This window comes from Coregonus clupeaformis, chromosome 21 (genome assembly GCF_020615455.1).
Source record: "Coregonus clupeaformis isolate EN_2021a chromosome 21, ASM2061545v1, whole genome shotgun sequence".
NCBI lineage: Eukaryota > Metazoa > Chordata > Actinopteri > Salmoniformes > Salmonidae > Coregonus > Coregonus clupeaformis.
Window position 1 is genome coordinate 39417309 of NC_059212.1, and position 21467 is coordinate 39438775.

Consider the following 21467-nt stretch of genomic DNA (forward strand, 5'->3'; position numbering starts at 1 on the left):
TTCCTTTTAGGTGGTTGTAGAATTTAACGTCTCTTTTCTGGTTTTTGATAATTAGCGGGTATCGGTCTAATTCTGCTCTGCATTCATTATTTGGAGTTTTTCGTTGTACACAGACGATATTTTTGCAGAATTCTGCATGCAGTCTCAATTTGGTGTTTGTCCCATTTTGTGAATTCTTGGTTGGTGAGCGGACCCCAGACCTCACAACCATAAAGGGCAATGGGTTCTATAACGGATTAAAGTATTTTTAGCCAGATTATAATTGGTATGTCAAATTTTATGTTCCTTTTGATGGCATAGAAGGCCCTTCTTGCCTTGTCTCTCGGATTGTTCACAGCTTTGTGGAAGTTACCTGTGGCGCTGATGTTTAGACCGAGGTATGTATCGTTTTTTGTGTACTCTAGGGCAATGGTGTCTAGATGGAATTTGTATTTGTGGTCCTGGCAACTGGACCTTTTTTGGAACACCATTATTTTGGTCTTACTGAGATTTACTGTCAGGGCCCAGGTATGACAGAATCTGTGCAGAAGATCTAGGTGCTGCTGTATGCCCTCCTTGGTTGGGGACAGAAGCACCAGATCATGAGCAAAAAGTAGACATTTGACTTCAGATTCTAGTAGGGTGAGGCCGGGTACTGCAGACTGTTCTAGTGCCCTTGCCAATTCATTGATGTATGAATATGTTGAAGAGGGTAGGGCTTAAGCTGCCTCTGTCTCCAATTTTCCCAGAAGTGGTTAGATTCTATGGATTCTTCAATTACATTGAGCTGATTTCTGATGTGCTGTTCCTTCTTTTTCCGTGGTGTATTTCTGTATTGTTTTAGTGATTCACCATAGTGGTTAATTTTCTTAGGTTGTCTGCTTGAAATTTGTAGATTTGATAGGGATGCTGAGAGGTCAAATATACTGTTTAGGTTTTCTACTGCCAAGTTTACACATTCACTATTACTGTGAAACATTTTGTCCAGGAAGTTGTCTGAAAGGAATTTAATTTGTTTTTGCCTAATTGTTTTTTGGTAGGTTTCCACACTACTTTCCTTCTATCTATAGCATTTCTTAATATTATTCAGTTTCTTTGGCTTTGATGCCTCATGATTGAGATTTGCTCTGTTCAAGTAGACTGTGATTTTGCTGTGATCTGATAGGGGTGTCAGTGGGCTGACTGTGAATGCTCTGAGAGACTCTGGGTTGAGGTCAATGATAAAGTAGTCTACAGTACTACTGCCAAGAGATGAGCTATAGGTGTACCTATCATAGGAGTCACCTCGAAGCCTACTATTGACTATATACATACCCAGCGTGCGACAGAGCTGCAGGAGTTGTGACCCGTTTTTGTTGGTTATGTTGTCATAGTTGTGTCTAGGGGGGCATATGGTTGAGGGAATGCTGTCACCTCCAGGTAGGTGTTTGTCCTCCTGTGTGCTGAGGGTGTCAGGCTCTCTCTGTCTGTCTGTCTCTCTCTCTCTCTCTCTCTCTCTCTCTCTCTCTCTCTCTCTCTCTCTCTCTCTCTCTCTCTCTCTCTCTCTCTCTCTCTCTCTGTCTGTCTGTCTGTCTGTCTGTCTCTCTGTCTGTCTGTCTCTCTCTCTCTGTCTCTCTCTCTCTCTCTCTCTCTCTCTCTCTCTCTCTCTCTCTCTCTCTCTCTCTCTCTCTCTCTCTCTCTCTCTCTCTCTCTCTCTCTCTCTCTCTCTCTCTCTCTCTCTCTCTCTCTCTCTCTCTCTCTTCTTCTTCTTTGTGATTAGCTGATGGTCTTATACAAGCACGGCTTCTCCATCATACTCATCACTGCCATGTTGCTAATCCACCTCCATTCACTTACTGTATAGTAGCCTGGGAAGGGAGGAAGAGAGAGAGGGAGAGTGGGAGGGAGGGAGAGAGGGACAGTGGGAGGGAGGGAGGGGAGGGGAGGGAGAGTGGGAGGAAGGGGAGGGAGAGGGAGGGAGAGTGGGAAGGAGGGCGGGAGGGGAGAGGGAGGGGAGAGGGAGGGAGAGACACATGGGATTATGAAGAGATTATATATATATATATATAAAATACCATATTGAAGAACTCCTCCAAAGTAACCTCAAACCCACTGGCTTGTGTGGGAAGGGTTAAGATGCCTCTACTGTTTACACAGCAAGACGAGATAGATTGAAAATGCTCTAGACGGAGGCGTTATGTTCTGGCAGCCTGAGTCAGGGTTCTGAACATCGATGATGATGATGATTATTATGAATGATTAATGATGAATAGATGGTTTGCTCTGAGGGTGATTCCGCCCTGCTCAACTCCTCCACCCCCTCCAACTGGGACCCTTTAGTCTCTGATCTATGGCAGCCTATAACCCCGTACTACACCTAGAAATGGAGATTATAGAATGTAGATGATGTGGAGTGCAGAGCCGTGACGGATCTAGATGATCTATTTTTATGACTGCACTCTGAGTGACGTGGTGAGATGAGCTCTATAGGAGTTCCATGGTTTTTGTTGAGATGATCCACATTAACTGGGATAGCCATTCTGCTGAGTGTGCATTGTGGCGATAATAAAGTAATGACGTTCTCTCTTGAATCTGCGCTCCGCTTAGTGAAAATTGTTCTTTAAAGCTGAGTTCACACAGACCATCTGACAAAATGTAGACTCATTTAGATTTCAACAGTCTGGCAGTATGACTGGGCGAGATATAGTCCGATTCCTGAACATAACGGACAAGTCGGAACCCGTCCAGTTGAGATGTGTCTAAATTGTATCCAACGTTGTGAACGACAGTCCCTCACCTCCACAATGGAAAGCTAGCTTTAGTTTCACCCACTCTCTCAACAGAGTCTGAGTCAGTCCCTGATTAAAGGGAGGGAATGGAAAGTGTCAGTACTGTACACCTCCATGGTTGCGTCCCAAATCGCACCCTATTCCCTATATAGTGCACTTATTTTGCCCACTTCTAAAGTAGTGTACTATAAAAGGAATAATGTGCCATTTGGGACACACTACATGACTGTTATTAACCCTCTCCTCTCCTCTCCTCTCCTCTCCTCTCCTCTCCTCTCCTCTCCTCTCTCCTCTCCTCTCCTCTCCCTCTCCTCTCCTCTCCTCTCCTCTCTCCCTCTCCTCTCCTCTCCTCTCCTCTCCTCTCCTCTCCTCTCTCTCCTCTCACTCCTCTCCTCTCCTCTCTCTCCCTCTCCTCTCCTCTCCTCTCCTCTCCTCTCTCCTCTTCTCTCCTCTCCCTCTCCTCTCCTCTCCTCTCTCTCTCCCTCCTCTCTCCTCTCCTCTCCTCTCCTCTCCTCTCCTCTCCTCTCCTCTCCTCTCCTCTCCTCTCCTCTCTCCTCTCCTCTCCTCTCCCTCTCCTCTCCTCTCCTCTCCTCTCCTCTCCTCTCCCTTCTCCTCCTCCTCTCCTCTCCTCTCCTCTCCTCTCCTCTCCTCTCCTCTCCTCTCCTCTCCTCTCCTCTCCTCTCCTCTCTCCTCCAGATGAGGACCCAGACAGTGCTGTGGATGACAGAGACAGTGACTACCGCAGTGAGACCAGTAACAGCATTCCTCCCCCCTACTATACCACGTCTCAGCCCAACGCCTCCGTCCACCAGTACCCCATCAGAGACCAGCAGCACCGCCAGGGGCCCCGCCCCTCCTCCTACCCCCCTTCCAACAGCTGTGATCCCCTCCACTACCACCAGAGGGCCATCAGGTGTGTGTGTGTGTGTCAGTCTCTCCTACTCCTCTCTATCTGTATACTGCCTGGTCTCCTGCTCCAGCTCAGTGCTTACCTTGCAGGCCTGTTCCACTCAGCCTGAGGAAAAGACACACTCCCCTGACTGTGTTCCCTGACTGTGTTCCCTGACTGTGTCCCCTGACTGTGTTCCCTGACTGTGTCCCCTGACTGTGTTCCCTGACTGTGTTCCCTGACTGTGTCCCCTGACTGTGTCCCCTGACTGTGTTCCCTGAGTGTGTCCCCTGACTGTGTCCCCTGACTGTGTTCCCTGACTGTGTCCCCTGACTGTGTCCCCTGACTGTGTTCCCTGACTGTGTTCCCTGAGTGTGTCCCCTGTGTGTGTTCCCTGACTGTGTCCCCTGACTGTGTTCCCTGACTGTGTTCCCTGACTGTGTCCCCTGACTGTGTCCCCTGAGTGTGTCCCCTGACTGTGTTTCCTGACTGTGTCCACTGAGTCTGTCCCCTGAGTGTGTCCCCTGACTGTGTCCCCTGACTGTGTTTCCTGACTGTGTCCGCTGCTCGCTGCTTCTTCATGCATTATTCAACCAACAATCTTATGGTCAATGCTGCACAAATGTTTTGATGTGTGTGTATCATCTCCTCTACCTCTCTCTTCATTGCTCCCCCCCTCTCTCTCTCTCTCTCTCCCTCTCTCTCCATTCTTTCTTTAATAGCCTCATTTATCATGGAGTATAAATACTCCTCCTGTGTTTGTTCCCTGTGAGGATGCTTGTTCTTTTTCATTTGTCAGCTTTCTGTTCTGCTCTATTTCTCTCTCTTTCTCTCTCTCCTTCTCTCTCTTTTTCCTTCTCTCTCTCTCTCTCTCTCTCTCTCTCTCTCTCTCTCTCTCTCTCTCTCTCTCTCTCTCTCTCTCTCTCTCTCTCTCTCTCTCTCTCTCTCTCCCTCTCTCTCTCTCTCTCTCTCTCTCTCTCTCCTTCTCTCTCTCTCATTTTATTTCTCTCTCTGTCTGACACTGCTGTTTCGCTTACCTCTTATCGATTAACCATCAGTTTAGTGGGTTTTACCTTCACAGTCAGGTGTTATAGCAGAGCGTTTTACTGTTGCTCAGGGATGCTCTGGATATTGTGTACTTTAGGAAAGTGTCTGTCTGTCTGTCTGTCTGTCCCTCCATGTTGATGACTATTTCTTACTCTTCATTTCCTTCCTAATTTCCCACTTCCTCCCTCCTCCACCTTTCTCTCGTCCTGTCTCTACTTCCTCCCTCCTCCACCTTTCTCTCGTCCTGTCTCTACTTCTTCCCTCCTCCACCTTTCTCTCGTACTGTCTCTACTTCCTCCCTCCTCCACCTTTCTCTCAACCTGTCTCTACTTCTTCCCTCCTCCACCTTTCTCTCGTACTGTCTCTACTTCCTCCCTCCTCCACCTTTCTCTCGTACTGTCTCTACTTCCTCCCTCCTCCACCTTTCTCTCGTCCTGTCTCTACTTCCTCCCTCCTCCATCTTTCTCTCGTCCTGTCTCTACTTCCTCCCTCCTCCACCTTCCTCTCATCCTGTACTACTTCCTCCCTCCTCCACCTTTCTCTCGTCCTGTCTCTACTTCCTCCCTCCTCCACCTTCCTCTCATCCTGTCTCTACTTCCTCCCTCCTCCACCTTTCTCTCGTCCTGTCTCTACTTCCTCCCTCCTCCACCTTTCTCTCATCCTGTCTCTACTTCCTCCCTCCTCCACCTTTCTCTCATCCTGTCTCTACTTCCTCCCTCCTCCACCTTTCTCTCGTCCTGTCTCTACTTCCTCCCTCCTCCACCTTTCTCTCGTCCTGTCTCTACTTCTTCCCTCCTCCACCTTTCTCTCGTACTGTCTCTACTTCCTCCCTCCTCCACCTTTCTCTCGTCCTGTCTCTACTTCCTCCCTCCTCCACCTTTCTCTCGTCCTGTCTCTACTTCCTCCCTCCTCCACCTTCCTCTCATCCTCTCTACTTCCTCCCTCCTCCACCTTCCTCTCGTCCTGTCTCTACTTCCTCCCTCCTCCACCTTTCTCTCATCCTGTCTCTACTTCCTCCCTCCTCCACCTTTCTCTCTTCCTGTCTCTACTTCCTCCCTCCTCCACCTTTCTCTCGTCCTGTCTCTACTTCCTCCCTCCTCCACCTTCCTCTCATCCTGTCTCTACTTCCTCCCTCCTCCACCTTTCTCTCATCATGTCTCTACTTCTTCCCTCCTCCACCTTTCTCTCGTACTGTCTCTACTTCCTCCCTCCTCCACCTTTCTCTCAACCTGTCTCTACTTCTTCCCTCCTCCACCTTTCTCTCGTACTGTCTCTACTTCCTCCCTCCTCCACCTTTCTCTCGTCCTGTCTCTACTTCCTCCCTCCTCCACCTTTCTCTCGTCCTGTCTCTACTTCCTCCCTCCTCCACCTTTCTCTCTATGTCTCTACTTCCTCCCTCCTCCACCTTCCTCTCGTCCTGTCTCTACTTCCTCCCTCCTCCACCTTTCTCTCATCCTGTCTCTACTTCCTCCCTCCTCCACCTTTCTCTCTTCCTGTCTCTACTTCCTCCCTCCTCCACCTTTCTCTCGTCCTGTCTCTACTTCCTCCCTCCTCCACCTTCCTCTCATCCTGTCTCTACTTCCTCCCTCCTCCACCTTTCTCTCATCATGTCTCTACTTCCTCCCTCCTCCACCTTTCTCTCATCCTGTCTCTACTTCCTCCCTCCTCCACCTTTCTCTCATCCTGTCTCTACTTCCTCCCTCCTCCACCTTTCTCTCGTCCTGGCTCTCACTCTTCCTCTCTTATTTTGCACTCTCTTCTCTCTCTTCCCCCTCCTATCACTTGCTCTCCCTCCCCACTATCCCTCTCCCCCTCTCCTCTCCAGCCCTACGGGGAGCTATGCATCGTCGGCAGAGTTGAGTCGCTGCAGCAGCCAGCTGAGTGAGGAGGAGTACGGTCCGGAGTACAGAGAGAGGGATCCTTACGATGAGAACGACTCTTACCACTCCTGTCACTCCTCCGTCACCTACAGCAAGGGCTCTCCAGACTGGGACCCTGACGAGACCCAGGGGGGGTACAGCGATGAGGGGGGATACAGTAAGGACGGGGGCGAGGAGGGGGCCCTCTATGAGGAGGATGACGGCGGCCTGTATGAGGAAGAGGGGACGTATGAAGGAGAGGAGGGGGAGATATATGACGATGAGGATTACCCTCTGGACGGCACCCTCAGTGAGGATATGGAGGTCCCCTACACCCCCCACCCCCACCAGCACAGCACCCCCCACACTGGACGTCCCCAGTGCTTCTAGACCCCCCCTGGAAAAACAGCCCTCTCTGCATCAACATCAGGCGCCACACGGCCAGCCGCCCAGCCAAACCCCAAATCAGGCCCACCCTCCGGCCATGGCTCCAGGAGGACAGCCCCCGGGTCAGCCACCCACCCAGGTCCCTCAACCACAGTCTCAACCCCAGCCAGTCCCCGGCCCAGCCCCAGCCCCAGCCCAGTCCTTCTTCTCCATGGCCAAGCCCTTCTCAGCAGCAGTAACAGGCCTGGCCTCCTCTTTCCTGTCTTCTGGACTCCCCACTGCCCAACCTGCCCAGGCTCACCCCCCAGGCTCACAACCCCAGCCCCAGTCTGTCTCCTCCATTCCCCAATCTCACCCCGCCACCGGCGCCCCTTCCCCCCAGGGCCCCCAGGGCCCCCAGTCCACAACCACTGGCCCTCCCTCTCAGCCGAACCCCTCCACTGCCCCCCCCTCTCAGGCCCAGCCCCCTGCCCACACCCCTCCCCAATCAGAGGGCCCTGATGCCAAAACCCCCCTGCCGGAAGACCAACTCCTTCCAGAGGAAGATGAACCCCTTCCACCCGAGGTTAGGATCCCCACCCCAACAGAGGAGGAACCCCTCATGGAAGACGAGGACCTACGGTTTGACGAGAGCCGCCCCCCCACCCCCCTAGAGGAGGAGGAGCAACTACCTGAGAGGTAAACCCCCCTCCCAAATCTCAAATATTTTAGCCTTTCTGTTCTATGGACGCAACAGGGGCATTTTTTTATTTGGCCACCATATTGGGTGGACTGTGAAAAATCAAATAAAAATCAAATCGAATCAAATTTTATTGGCCACATGCGCCGAATACAACAGGTGCAGACATTACAGTGAAATGCTTACTTACAGCCCTTAACCAACAGTGCATTTATTTTTAACAGAAAACAAAAGACAACAACAAAAAAAGTGTTGAGAAAAAAAGAGTAGAAGTAAAATAAAATAACAGTAGGGAGGCTATATATACAGGGGGGTACCGGTGCAGAGTCAATGTGCGGGGGCACCGGCTAGTTGAGGTAGTTGAAGTAATATGTACATGTGGGTAGAGTTAAAGTGACTATGCATAAATAATTAACAGAGTAGCAGCAGCGTAAAAAGATGGGGTGGGGGGGCAGTGCAAATAGTCCGGGTAGACATGATTAGCTGTTCAGGAGTCTTATGGCTTGGGGTAGAAGCTGTTGAGAAGTCTTTTGGACCTAGACTTGGCACTCCGGTACCGCTTGCCGTGCGGTAGCAGAGAGAACAGTCTATGACTAGGGTGGCTGGAGTCTTTTACAATTTTGAGGGCCTTCCTCTGACACCGCCTGGTATAGAGGTCCTGGATGGCAGGAAGCTTGGCCCCAGTGATGTACTGGGCCGTACGCACTACCCTCTGTAGTGCCTTGCGAAAAACCACATGGACGTGTGTCTGAAATGGCCCCCTATTCCCTATACAGTGCACTACTTTTGACAAGTATTACCTATATAGTGCACTACCTTTGACCAGGGAGAGGGCCATTTGGGACCCAGACATGGAGTTGTTCTCAGTCCTGTTCTTGTCCCTGTAGTCGTCCTGTGGATGAGGAGCCCAAGGAGCCGGTGGACCCGTCCCTGAGGGCTAGAGAGAACTGGCTACGAATCATCAACAGGGTCCAACAGCAGCTTCGGGAGGTAAGACCTCACACTCAAACCTTATTCCCCTGTCCCAGTCCCAGTCCCAGTTCCATACTACTGGCCCAGTCCCAGTCCCATACTACTGGCCCAGTCCCAGTCCCAGTTCCATACTACTGGCCCAGTCCCAGTTCCATACTACTGTCGCAGTCCCAGTCCCAGTTCATACTACTGGCCCAGTCCCAGTCCCATACTACTGGCCCAGTCCCAGTCCCATACTACTGGCCCAGTCCCAGTCCCAGTTCCATACTACTGGCCCAGTCCCAGTCCCAGTTCCATACTACTGGCCCAGTCCCAGTTCCATACTACTGGCCCAGTCCCAGTCCCATACTACTGGCCCAGTCCCAGTTCCATACTACTGGCCCAGTCCCAGTCCCATACTACTGGCCCAGTCCCAGTCCCAGTTCCATACTACTGGCCCAGTCCCAGTCCCATACTACTGGCCCAGTCCCAGTCCCAGTTCCATACTACTGGCCCAGTCCCAGTTCCATACTACTGTCGCAGTCCCAGTCCCAGTTCATACTACTGGCCCAGTCCCAGTCCCATACTACTGGCCCAGTCCCAGTCCCATACTACTGGCCCAGTCCCAGTCCCAGTTCCATACTACTGGCCCAGTCCCAGTCCCAGTTCCATACTACTGGCCCAGTCCCAGTTCCATACTACTGGCCCAGTCCCAGTCCCATACTACTGGCCCAGTCCCAGTTCCATACTACTGGCCCAGTCCCAGTCCCATACTACTGGCCCAGTCCCAGTCCCAGTCTCATACTACTTGCCCAGTCCCAGTCCCATACTACTGGCCCAGTCCCAGTTCCATACTACTGGCCCAGTCCCAGTCCCATACTACTTGCCCAGTCCCAGTCCCATACTACTGGCCCAGTCCCAGTTCCATACTACTGGCCCAGTCCCAGTCCCAGTTCCATACTACTGGCCCAGTCCCAGTCCCATACTACTGTCCCAGTCCCAGTCCCAGTTCATACTACTGGCCCAGTCCCAGTCCCATACTACTGGCCCAGTCCCAGTCCCATACTACTGGCCCAGTCCCAGTCCCAGTTCCATACTACTGGCCCAGTCCCAGTCCCATACTACTGGCCCAGTCCCAGTCCCAGTTCCATACTACTGGCCCAGTCCCAGTCCCATACTACTGGCCCAGTCCCAGTCCCAGTCCCATACTACTAGCCCAGTCCCAGTCCCAGTTCCATACTACTGGCCCAGTCCCAGTCCCAGTCCCATACTACTGGCCCAGTCCCAGTCCCATACTACTGGCCCAGTCCCAGTCCCAGACTATTGGCCCAGTCCCAGTCCCATACTACTGGCCCAGTCCCAGTCCCATACTAATGGCCCAGTCCCAGTCCCATACTACTTTACCAGTCCCAGTCTCATACTACTGGCCCAGTCCCATACTACTGGCCCAGTCCCAGTCCCATACTACTTTACCAGTCCCAGTCTCATACTACTGGCCTAGTCCCAGTCCCATACTACTGCCCCAGTCCCAGTCCCATACTACTGGCCCAGTCCCAGTCCCAGTTCCATACTACTGGCCCAGTCCCAGTCCCATACTACTGGCCCAGTCCCAGTCCCAGTCCCATACTACTAGCCCAGTCCCAGTCCCAGTCCCATACTACTGGCCCAGTCCCAGTCCCAGTCCCATACTACTGGCCCAGTCCCAGTCCCATACTACTGGCCCAGTCCCAGTCCCAGACTATTGGCCCAGTCCCAGTCCCATACTACTGGCCCAGTCCCAGTCCCATACTAATGGCCCAGTCCCAGTCCCATACTACTTTACCAGTCCCAGTCTCATACTACTGGCCCAGTCCCATACTACTGGCCCAGTCCCAGTCCCATACTACTTTACCAGTCCCAGTCTCATACTACTGGCCTAGTCCCAGTCCCATACTACTGCCCCAGTCCCAGTCCCATACTACTGGCCCAGTCCCAGTCCCAGTCCCATACTACTAGCCCAGTCCCAGTTCCATACTACTGGCCCAGTCCCAGTCCCAGTCCCATACTACTGGCCCAGTCCCAGTCCCAGTCCCATACTACTGGCCCAGTCCCAGTCCCAGACTATTGGCCCAGTCCCAGTCCCATACTACTGGCCCAGTCCCAGTCCCATACTACTGGCCCAGTCCCAGTCCCATACTACTTTACCAGTCCCAGTCTCATACTACTGGCCCAGTCCCAGTCCCATACTACTGCCCCAGTCCCAGTCCCATACTACTGGCCCAGTCCCAGTCCCAGTCCCATACTACTGGCCCAGTTCCAGTCCCATACTACTTTACCAGTCCCAGTCTCATATTACTGGCCCAGTCCCAATCCCATACTACTGGCCCAGTCCCAGTCCCATACTACTTTACCAGTCCCAGTCTCATATTACTGGCCCAGTCCCAGTCCCATACTACTGGCCCAGTCCCAGTCCCATACTACTGGCCCAGTCCCAGTCTCATGCTACTGGCCCAGTCCCAGTCCCAGTCCCATACTATTGGCCCAGTCCCAGTCCCATACTACTGGCCCAGTCCCAGTCCCATACTACTGGCCCAGTCCCAGTCCCATACTACTTTACCAGTCCCAGTCTCATACTACTGGCCCAGTCCCAGTCCCATACTACTGCCACAGTCCCAGTCCCATACTACTGGCCCAGTCCCAGTCCCAGTCCCATACTACTGGCCCAGTCCCAGTCCCATACTACTTTACCAGTCCCAGTCTCATATTACTGGCCCAGTCCCAATCCCATACTACTGGCCCAGTCCCAGTCCCATACTACTTTACCAGTCCCAGTCTCATACTACTGGCCCAGTCCCAGTCCCAGTCCCATACTACTGGACCAGTCCCAGTCCCATACTACTTTACCAGTCCCAGTCTCATATTACTGGCCCAGTCCCAGTCCCATACTACTGGCCCAGTCCCAGTCCCATACTACTTTACCAGTCCCAGTCTCATATTACTGGCCCAGTCCCAATCCCATACTACTAGCCCAGTCCCAGTTCCATACTACTTTACCAGTCCCAGTCTCATATTACTGGCCCAGTCCCAATCCCATACTACTAGCCCAGTCCCAGTTCCATACTACTGGCCCAGTCCCAGTCTCATGCTACTGGCCCAGTCCCAGTCCCAGTCCCATACTATTGGCCCAGTCCCAGTCCCATACTACTGGCCCAGTCCCAGTCCCATACTACTGGCCCAGTCCCCGAGCCCTATCCCCCAGCCCCATCCCCATCCTCTTGCCCTATCCCCCAGCCCTATCCCCCATCCTCTTGCCCTATCACCCAGCCCCATCCTCTTGCCCTATCCCCCAGCCTCATCCCCCATCCTTTTGCCCTATCCCCCAGCCTCATCCCCCATCCTCTTGTCCTATCCCCCAGCCTCATCCCCCATCATCTTGCCCTATCCCCCAGCCCCATCCCCATCCTCTTGCCCTATCCCCCAGCCTCATCCCCCATCCTCTTGCCCTATCCCCTAGCCTCATCCCCCATCCTCTTGCCCTATCCCCCAGCCCCATCCCCATCCTCTTGCCCTATCCCCCAGCCCCATCCTCTTGCCCTATCCCCCAGCCTCATCCCCCATCCTCTTGCCCTATCCCCGAGCCTTATCCCCCATCCTCTTGCCCTATCCCGAGCCCTATCCCCCATCCTCTTTCCCTATCCCCCAGCCTCATCCCCCAACCTCTTGCCCTATACCCCAGCCTCATCCCCCATCCTCTTGCCCTATCCCCGAGCCCTATCCCCCATCCTCTTGCCCTATCCCCGAGCCCTATCCCCCATCCTCTTGCCCTATCGCCCAGCCCCATCCCCATCCTCTTGCCCTATCCCGAGCCCTATCCCCCATCCTCTTGCCCTATCCCCCAGCCCCATCCCCATCCTCTTGCCCTATCCCCCAGCCCCAGCCACTAATCCTATCCCCCATCCTATATTCATCCCCGGCCCTATGTAGCTTACCTAAGCAGCCTTGTTTCCAGCTCCGTAATGCTTTATCCAGAGAGGGGACAGTAGTAGACACATTCTCAAAGTCTCTGAAGTACTTTTTGCAGAGCTTTGAAAAATGAATGTGATATGCATAATTTACTGCCAAAGCTAGGGTGAATGTGTTCCCGAGACTATTTTGAAAGTGCGTTTAGATACCGCAGTGCAGACATAATGTGTCTCACACAGTATACAATTAATATTTTAAATGATCTGATAATACATTTTATATAGATGATTTGCCCTTAGTATGGAAAATAACTCACTTATTTCTGTCCTTCAGTCTCACGGAACTGCTAAAATAATTGATTTGAACGTTTACTTTGGCTTGATTGATTTGTTTATTAGTTTGCTCACATTTATTCACGTATCATTTTGCTAATCATTCTTTTTTAATTGAATGAATAATCACTTGCTTTTATGTTTATGTTGGTGTTTGTCACTGCGTTCATTTAACCCCTTTTTTTATTTTTTATTTTTTATCCCACTACTTTCTTTACTTTCCAGTTTCATGTCATTGTCATAGCGATACTCACATGCACTCCGGTCGGTCATGATTGGAGCAGATTGACAGGTGGGTACACAGTGATTGGTTGCTCAAGACAATGGATGACCTGTTGGCCAATGATGTTTCAGTATTGTCCTGCAGTGCTCACATTCATTTTCGCTTTAATTTGACCTTTTCCATTTTACTTCACAAGAACTACGATGTATAATCTTATACAATGTTTAATTGGTAGAATTTCATGGATACTCTGCACATTCATTATTATGATTTTATAACTGTAACAATCTCTCAGCCAAGCCCATAGAAGTTAACTACAGTCAGGTGAAATTGGCAAGAAACTTTTCCATCAATATCTTTGCAGTGTTGCCTGCAAAATCAATCAATAACATACCTGTTTATGTTTTGACGCAGTATGCAGTTTGACTTGATTTCGCTTTCAGTAGTTCTTCATTCTATTTTTTCTTCAAATCTGTGGGTTTATGATAATTTTTCCTGTGCAGATTCAATCTGGCCTGAGATAAAACCAAACAAACAGAGTTATGATGTGGGAGGCAGAATCCCAAGGTTAAATGAGTAATAACTCTCTCTCTCTCTCTCTCTCTCTCTCTCTGCTCTCTCTCTCTCTCTCTCTCTCTCTCTCTCTCTCTCTCTCTCTCTCTCTCTCTCTCTCTCTCTCTCTCTCTCTCTCTCTCTCTCTCTCTCTCTCTCTCTCTCTCTCTCTCTCTCTCTGTCTCTCTGTCTCTCTGTCTCTCACTCTCCATCATGGTGTTTCTCTGACCAAGGCTGCAATGATTACACATCTGAGCTGGAGGATGGGAGTCTGAATGTGTGACGAGGGCCCTAGCTATCTGGAGATAAAAGTACATTTGATGGCTGTGAACATAGGCGGCGCGTCAATCAGGCTAAATTTAATTGCCAAAATTATATAGGCTAATCAGGCTAAAAAAAAACATTCAAAATAGGCTTCTACACCAGAAAGCATGATTTGGCCAAAGAGATCATTAGCTTCTTTTTTTAAAAATAAGCTGTGGATTGTTTTAAATAGCATTGCCTACAGTCGCGCGTGGCAAATACCAAATAGATGATTGTTGAGTTGCGACTGTCATTGAAAAGTAGAGGCCCAACCAGGCATATTGCAATATTTCAAAATACAATCGCGGGAAAACATAGTTTGGAAAGCAAATGGCTATTGCTGTAAAGAGACGACAAAGAAAATACTCTAATCTGTCTTTTAGTTATAAAAATTCTCAACTTAATATAGTGGCACCAGAGAGATAGCATTGGCCATATCCCCCGGTGAGTGCGCATATTCACTCTTTGTCATTGTTGGGTCAGAGCCACTTGAAAGGCGTCTCCCCTTCTCGTAGGCCTTTTATATGGATCAGACAACGTCGTTTTTATTGATCTGTTTGTCAGTGTCAGCAGAGTAGGCTACCCTATAATGTATTAAAACATATTATGCTAATGTTCCAGTCATAGAAAGTGTAGTAGAGTTGCATGAAATGTGTTTATAAAAGGCCAAATCTTTCCTGTGCAAAGAAAGGAGAAGAAATGTATGTATCTGATATAGCCTAGGTCTACTTTACACCACTACGTGCTCAGCCATGCATTGAACTGTCTTTTTTGTGAACAGTAATTGAGTTATATTATTTGCCTAATTATGACTATCCAATCTACTCATCACATTAGGATTAGTAGTCTATCTTTCATAAGTCTGTAAATGCGATGACGCATGGAATGCATTTTTATGGTGAAAATTAGCTTCCCCAAACTTGAAACTCACGCGCCACCTATACTGTGAAGGTCTATTCAGTAAAAGCTACAGTTTGGGAATGGTACATCTACTTTGGGACTTTTGAATGAATGATATACATGTATAGCCATTGATCCTTGAAGAATGTTTTTTTTTCTTCTGAATCATAGACTGTAGCTTTAATATGACCTTATAGGTCTATACAGAGCTGCTCAATTCCAGGCCTTGAGGGACAAAGAAAGGCTCTAGGTCTCTGTAGAAGTGATTTCACAGTTTACTAGGTCAAATTTAGCTCTATGACTTAGGGAAGGAATGAGCGGGAGAGGGTGGGAGGGAGGGAGAGAGAGAGAAAGAGAGAGGGGGTGGGAACGAGAGAAGGAAAGAGTGAAGAGGATAAAGAGAGATAAATGGAAAGAGAGGAGAGAGAGAAGGATGAATAGATATATGAAAATAGAGGTAGAGAGAGAGTGGGGTCTGTGCAGTTTTAAGAACATTCTCTGAGGTCTGAGGTAGTCATCAGTGGTGGAAATGGTCTTGATATCTCTGTTAGGGGGCTCGGGGCATCCTCCCCCACAAGGAAGAAAAAAGATTATTTTCCAGCTAAATGCTGCACTCTAGTGCACTCCGGACATGCTCTTCAGGGCCGGCCTGCTCATTAGGCAGGATTAGGCGTCAGTTTATGGTGGCAGATTGACGAGGGCGGCATTTTCTGAGCTAAACTGACCAAGATGCACTTCCAACAACACATAAAACCTCACATAATTCTGCCCAAAAACAATGACAATTTCTCTCAACCAGTGGCATGTTTTTTTTTAGGTGAGCACTGTGATAAGCAGTGCCCACTTTGTCAAATATTTCACTTGTCCATTCCCAGCGCGCCTTCCCAGCTGTGGCGCTCTAGTAATATTCTGTCAAAAAATTATCTAACATAAATAGCAGATATAGCAAATAGTAGAAAGGGTATGTGGCTTTTTCTGTAGCCAACAGGATGGAGATAACATGTATGACAATGGAATGAGACTGAAACGTTTTACATCATGCAGGTTTCTCTGATCAAATAACCTAAATGGTGTCCAATCAAATATAAAATGCTCTAATAAACAATATATCCCAAAAACAGGACAGGTCAAAGTAAAATGGACAATATGGAATGGACAATCATGCTACTGCTGTCCAGGAGTTTCACCCCGTGGGCTAAATTGTCATGATCAGTGGTTTCAAGTTCGTATCCATACATTTTTTACGAGCTGATCATAGCGAAAAAGAAAATACTTCTGCATTTCCTGCTGTGTAAACACATTGCAAATAGGCTCAGGATAACTCCTCCTGATAAAGTTGGGTAGCTGATATTACATTTGAGTCATTTAGCAGACGCTCTTATCCAGAGCGACTTACAGTTAGTGAGTGCATACATTTTCATACTGGCACCCCGTGGGAATCGAACCCACGACCCTGGCGTTGCAAGTGCCATGCTCTACCAACTGAGCTACACGGGGCCCTATTTAGAGCTTAAATAGCCAAATTGATTAGTCACAGGAATCAGGACTAATAAAGCCAATGCAACGGCCTGTTTTACAAATGGTGGGCCTACTACATGGTTGGGCATTCATAACATTCCATTGTGGCCGACATGATAGGCTACACCCCAGTAAGCACTGACCGACGCTGACGCCTTTTGGACGTCTTTTCTTGGTCCTGTCCGTACCAGTCTTGATTTCCACGTCCACGGACGTTGGTTTTTGGTCCAGTCCGGACCAAATCTGAACCAATCATAGACGTCTATGTTTGGTTCAGATTTTGTTCCGGTCTGGACCAGTCTTGATTTGGCCCAAATTACGTCTTTTCAACTTTCATTCAGAATCGAAAATCAACCTAACTTCATAATCTGGAAAAATACGTATTTTAGACATCTTTTTGACATAATGGCCAGGACCGGCCCTGATGCTCTGCATATGGATGAAGCTTTCAAAACAGTAACTGTACTCTTCACTCCCTCCTCCTCCCTTTCTTTCTCTCTCTCTCTCTCTCTCTCTCTCTCTCTTCCCCCTCTCTCTCCAGGCACGAGGAGAGACATCCAATTCCTTGTGGTTTGGTAAAGGAGGGTGAGTTATCAATCACATACAATAACTCTACCACTTACTCAGTGCAGTTACCACAATGAGATTTGAATTGGCATACTTACAGTAAATGCTGTTCTAAATAGCATAGTATTACAATGATCAATAAATCAACGATTGCCACTACTGTAAACATGTAACACTGTAAAGTGTAAATGTTCAGATTTTCCTCTTAAAAGAGAGCCTATCTCAGATAGTTTCCTCCGCTGGCCCCAGTCCAGTGAGTATTGACTGGTTGGCTGGGTGCCCTGAGTGGACTGGCAGCTCATTTGTAAATGAGGCAGACCTTAGTGTGACCGCTAGCGGCTGCCTACAGAGTAACCAGCCCAATAACTGCACAGTCAGTAAGCCAAATACACATCTGGGTGCCCATTCATTCAGGTGGATGATTTCATACATAGAAGTTTGTAATGAAACTGCCAATGAGTCCTGGTCAACTGGGATATATTTTTCACTGGCCAGGAAGTAACCACCCTCTCAAGGGCTTTATGAATAGAATAGACAAGGACAGGAGAGGATAATTATTAGATTATCCGGATTTAAAAAGTAAATAGCAATAAAACATCTGGAGCATCAGTGTCATCAGTTCACTTTAACAAAAAAGTCTAAACTTCCCAGTAGCAGCGGATATAGTTCTGATTAGTATACAGTATCTGAGTATATATATATATAGTTCTGATTAGTATACAGTATCTGAGTATATATATAGTTCTGATTAGTATACAGTATCTGAGTATATATATAGTTCTGATTAGTATACAGTATCTGATTATATATATATAGTTCTGATTAGTATACAGTATCTGAGTATATATATAGTTCTGATTAGTATACAGTATCTGAGTATATACATACAGTCGTATGAAAAAGTTTGGGCACCCCTCTGAGGCTGCATAATAATTTACTCTGTCGTCACAGAAAATGATCACAGTGGCATGCCATTCCTTTTCTAATAAAAGCTGAGTACTGGGGTATTGTCCAGACAAAATTTTTAGTGTAGTAATATTAATTTGTATGAAATTAAATCAGATGTGAAAAATAGGCTATGCAAAAATTTGGGCACCCTTGTCATTCTGTTGATCTGACTACCTGTAACTACTTACATTTAAGTCATTTAGCAGACGCTCTTATCCAGAGCGACTTACAGTTAGTGAATACATATTATTTTTATACTGGCCCCCCGTGGGAATCAAACCCACAACCCTGGCGTTGCAAACCCCATGCTCTATCAACTGAGCTACATCCCTGCTGGCCATTCCCTCCCCTACCCTGGACGATGCTGGGCCAATTGGGCGCCGCCCATGAGTCTCCCGGTCGCGGCCGGCGGCGACAGAGCCTGGATTCGAACCAGGATCTCTAGTGGCACAGTTAGCACTGCGATGCAGTGCCTTAGACCACTGCGCCACTCAGGAGTACTATTACTTAGCACTGATTAATTGGAACACACAATTGGTTTGGTGAGCTCATTAAGCCTTGAACTTCATAGACAAGTGAATCCAATCATGAGAAAAGGTATTTAAGGTGGCCAATTGCATGTTGTTGTTCTCTTTGACTCTCCTCTGAAGAGTGGCAACATGGGGGCCTCAAAACAACTCTCAAATGACCTGAAAACAAAGATTGTTCAACATTATGGTTTAGGGGAAGGCTACAAAAAGCTATCGCAGAGATGTAAGCTGTCAGTGTCCACTGTGAGGAACATAGTGAGGAAATGGAAGACCACAGGCACAGTTCTTGTTAAGGCCAGAAGTGGCAGGCCAAGTAAAATATCGGAGAGGCAAAGGCGAAGGATGGTGAGAACGGTCAAAAACAGCCCACAGACCACCTCCAAAGACCTACAACATCATCTTGCTGCAGATGGTGTAATTGTGCATCGTTCAACAATTCAGCGCACTTTGCACAAGGAGAAGCTGTACGGGAGAGTGATGCGGAAAAAGCCTTTTCTGCACACACGCCAGAAACATAGTCGCTTGAGGTATGCAAACGCACATTTGGACAAGCCAGCTTCATTTTGGAATAAGGTGCTATGGACTGATGAAACAAAGATTGAGTTATTTGGTCATAACAAGGGGCGTTATGCATGGTGGCAAAAGAACACAGCGTTCCAAGAAAAACACTTGCTACCCACAGTAAAATTTGGTGGGGGTTCTATCATGCTGTAGGGCTGTGTGGCCAGTGCCGGTACTGGGAATCTTGTTAAAGTTGAGGGTCGCATGGATTCCACTCAATATCAGCAGATTCTTGGGAATAATGTTGAAGAATCAGTCACAAAATTGAAGTTATGCCGGGGCTGGATATTTCAACAAGACAACGACCCAAAACACTGCTCAAAATCTACCCGGGCATTTATGCAGAGGAACAAGTACAATGTTCTGGAATGGCCATCCCAGTCCCCAGACCTGAATATCATTGAGAATCTGTGGGATGATTTGAAGCGGCCTGTCCATGCTCGGCAACCATCAAACCTAACTGAAGTGGAGATGTTTTGTAAGGAGGAATGGTCCAAAATACCTTCATCCAGAATCCAGACACTCATTAGAGGCTATAGGAAGCATCTAGAGGCTGTTATTTTAGCAAAAGGAGGCTCTACTAAATATTTATGTGATTTTTCTGTTGGGGTGCCCAAATTTGTGCACCTGTCTAATTTCGTTTTGATGCATATTGCACATTTTCTGTTAATCCAATAAACCTAATTTCACTACTGAAATATTACGGTGTCCATCAGTTATTTGATAGATCAAAATGAAATTGCTAATCCAAACACCCAATTATTTATAAATGGAAATCATGGAAATTGTCAGGGGTGCCCAAACCTTTTCATACGACTGTAGTTCTGTGATACAGTATCTGAGTGTATATATATATAGTTCTGAGATACAGTATCTGAGTATATATATAGTTCTGATTAGTATACAGTATCTCAGTGTATATATATATAGTTCTGAGATACAGTATCTGAGTGTATATATATAGTTCTGATTAGTATACAGTATCTGAGTGTATATATATAGTTCTGATTAGTATACAGTATCTCAGTGTATATATATAGTTCTGAGATACAGTATCTGAGTATATATATAGTTCTGAGATACAGTATCTGAGTATATATATAGTTCTGAGATACAGTATCTGAGTATATATATAGTTCTGATTAGTATACAATATCTGAGTGTATATACAGTGGGGGGAAAAAGTATTTAGTCAGCCACCAATTGTGCAAGTTCTCCCACTTAAAGATGAGAGAGGCCTGTAATTTTCATCATAGGTACACGTCAACTATGACAGACAAATTGAGAATTTTTTTTCCAGAAAATCACATTGTAGGATTTTTTATGAATTTATTTGCAAATTATGGTGGAAAATAAGTATTTGGTCACCTACAAACAAGCAAGATTTCTGGCTCTCACAGACCTGTAACTTCTTCTTTAAGAGGCTCCTCTGTCCTCCACTCGTTACCTTTATTAATGGCACCTGTTTGAACTTGTTATCAGTATAAAAGACACCTGTCCACAACCTCAAACAGTCACACTCCAAACTCCACTATGGCCAAGACCAAAGAGCTGTCAAAGGACACCAGAAACAAAATTGTAGACCTGCACCAGGCTGGGAAGACTGAATCTGCAATAGGTAAGCAGCTTGGTTTGAAGAAATCAACTGTGGGAGCAATTATTAGGAAATGGAAGACATACAAGACCACTGATAATCTCCCTCGATCTGGGGCTCCACGCAAGATCTCATCCCGTGGGGTCAAAATGATCACAAGAACGGTGAGCAAAAATCCCAGAACCACACGGGGGGACCTAGTGAATGACCTGCAGAGAGCTGGGACCAAAGTAACAAAGCCTACCATCAGTAACACACTACGCCGCCAGGGACTCAAATCCTGCAGTGCCAGACGTGTCCCCCTGCTTAAGCCAGTACATATCCAGGCCCGTCTGAAGTTTGCTAGAGTGCATTTGGATGATCCAGAAGAGGATTGAGAGAATGTCATATGGTCAGATGAAACCAACATAGAACTTTTTGGTAAAAACTCAACTCGTCGTGTTTGGAGGACAAAGAATGCTGAGTTGCATCCAAAGAACACCATACCTACTGTGAAGCATGGGGGTGGAAACATCATGCTTTGGGGCTGTTTTTCTGCAAAGGGACCAGGACGACTGATCCGTGTAAAGGAAAGAATGAATGGGGCCATGTATCGTGAGATTTTCAGTGAAAACCTCCTTCCATCAGCAAGGGCAGTGAAGATGAATCGTGGCTGGGTCTTTCAGCATGACAATGATCCCAAACACACCACCAGGCAACGAAGGAGTGGCTTCGTAAGAAGCATTTCAAGGTCCTGGAGTGGCCTAGCCAGTCTCCAGATCTCAACCCCATAGAAAATCTTTGGAGGGAGTTGAAAGTCCGTGTTGCCCAGCGACAGCCCCAAAACATCACTGCTCTAGAGGAGATCTGCATGGAGGAATGGGCCAAAATACCAGCAACAGTGTGTGAAAACCTTGTGAAGACTTACAGAAAACGTTTGACCTGTGTCATTGCCAACA

The 21467-nt window shown here is 48.0% G+C and overlaps 1 pseudogene; it reads left to right on the forward strand.

Annotated features, from left to right (window-relative positions):
• LOC121535500 overlaps positions 1 to 21467 on the forward strand; it is a 97039-nt pseudogene that overhangs the window by 35440 nt on the left and 40132 nt on the right.